This window comes from Poecilia formosa, unplaced genomic scaffold, assembly GCF_000485575.1.
Source record: "Poecilia formosa unplaced genomic scaffold, Poecilia_formosa-5.1.2 Scaffold379, whole genome shotgun sequence".
NCBI lineage: Eukaryota > Metazoa > Chordata > Actinopteri > Cyprinodontiformes > Poeciliidae > Poecilia > Poecilia formosa.
Genome location: NW_006800318.1, coordinates 30,692 through 33,015, shown reverse-complemented (window position 1 = coordinate 33,015; position 2,324 = coordinate 30,692).

Genomic DNA, 2,324 nt, shown 5'->3' with positions numbered 1-2,324 from the left:
TCAACATGGGTAAACCTGCGTAGTATCGACCAGAACTGAACGAACCCAAATAGCCACCCCACCGGTGACTTTAAGTTCTCGTCCCAGTTAATAGCAGACAGAGCAGTGGGGTGCTACATATGACAGTTCAATTTTTATCATTACATTATGAAAAATGATTAACTTTATAACAATATGCTAATTTTTTGAGAAGGACCTGTATATTTCTATGTGTTTTCTCATATTATAGTTATCGGTGACCATGCTAACTAGCCTTAGCATTTAAGACACTCTGGTGACCTGACCAGAGAAGCTGTTGTGCAGCAGAGAGCAAGGACGAGGTGCGAGGATGATTGACAGCACTAATATACTCCTGGCTCTGATTGGTTGCTTGTAATTAGCATTAGGAGAACTGGGAGAAGGTAGAGGAGCTCAGTGTTTTAAAGGGAACCTGTCTCATATCACATTGTCATGACATGGTGACAGTGTTAACAAATATTTATATATATATTATTAAGGTTACATATTGCAACTTTAAGTACCTTTTGCTATCCAATCATTTGTCAGTCGAATCCAAAAATATAGACTTAGCTGAAGCAGAAAGGGCTGAGCAAACAAATATATGTTTTATCTGCAGATGCATCCTATGCTACAAATGATCAAGCATTCATTAGGAATGCTGTTATTGCATTTTAGGAAATAAAATAATTTTTATTTGAAAAAGGTTTGAATCATTTGTTGATTTGCAACTTTTAATGTTCTTCTAATATTGCCTTTAAAATGCTTAAATGAAATAGGTTGTTTCTGTCTGAATAAAATAATGAGAATAATCAATGCAATAAGCTGTTCCTAAAATAGCTGTTAATGTCAATCCTACTAGCCATTAACAATTAGCCATTAATTAACCATTTGCCATTAACCTTTATTCAACAGTAATTTGACAGGAAAGAGGGTGGAAAACATGTAGCAAGATGGCAAACTGAGTCCAGCCTCTTTACACCTGGTTTATCTGCTCTACCAACCGGGACAATCAGCACTTAACACTAATGTTAATGGCAGAATAAATGCAAAACACAGTTTTAAGATCAAACTTTTATTCAATGATGGAAAAAAAAAACATTAAAACCAACCTAGTATTAAAAAAAGTAGCTGAAAATGTTTTTAGTTTTGTATTTTCTCAAGTTATCTTTGTCAAATAACAATTTTCTTCATCAAACATGTAAGTGTGACTAAGAAGCAAAAACCAGAAACCTGTAAATACTTTTTCACAACACTTAAAAACTGCATTTGTAGCCATTTTCATCATTCTTCTTCGACTAAATGCCGGCGCTTGCATGGCGGTATCTGTAATTTTAGGCTAAGGCTAATTCTAGAACATTCTGCAGAGCGCCATAAGCAGGATGTGAATTGGGGTTTAAAATGCTGCCTGCATGCTGGTGTTTCCTGGAGGAATTAGAATTAATGTATCTTCAGAAACAGCTTATGCCTCTCACTGTCGTGGCCCTTAGTCAGCAAACTGCCGAGTGCTTTCCTCCGCCACGTGATGCCGTCCTGAGATGCTATCTCCACTGCGAGACTTTATAAATTATCTCACCTGGAAAATGTCAAGTGCAGCCATGTTTTCTGTGTCAGCAGGAAGTAGCTTGCCTTGAGTGCTTTTCATTATGTTTCTGTGTTGCCTTTTAGCTCCTCCCTGTAAATGTTTGAGTTGCAGAGGAAAGTGCAATAAGGAAGAAGCTCAAACTGAGAGGTTCCATCAGCCGGGAGCGACATGTGGACCTACATTTTTAAAATCATAGACCAAAAAACAAAAAAACAACTTGAAGGACTGGTTTATGAATGAAGCTGAACTATTGGGTAAGAAAACTGTCAGGAGTGTTTTTGAAAGACTGGAGCTCCACAAACCTTCCTACAGCTGTACTCATATTCCTGATGATGGTAATCATCAGAAATAAAATACATCACCTGGAATGTATTTTCATCTTTTAGTTTTTCAATCATTACTTCTTTTATTTCTGTCTGTGCTTTTGAAGACTAAAAATTGAATCAATAAATCTCTGACATGTTCTTTCTCACATTATTGTTGCATTTAGGAAATATAAATATATTTTGTAATTCCAACTGACCTACAACAAGAGAAGTTTGCTCTGACTTTACATAATGAGAGAAGAAACGGTGGACATGTCTTTTTATTCTTTATATGTCAACTTGTGGTTTTAGCTGTAATTTCACAGTTGAGTATAAAGATGATGAATTTGACCAACATCGCAAAAGTTTGAAAGAACTCTGTAATTCTGAATTATGTGATTAGAACCTGCTGATATTTCCAAAATGTGTCATCAAAT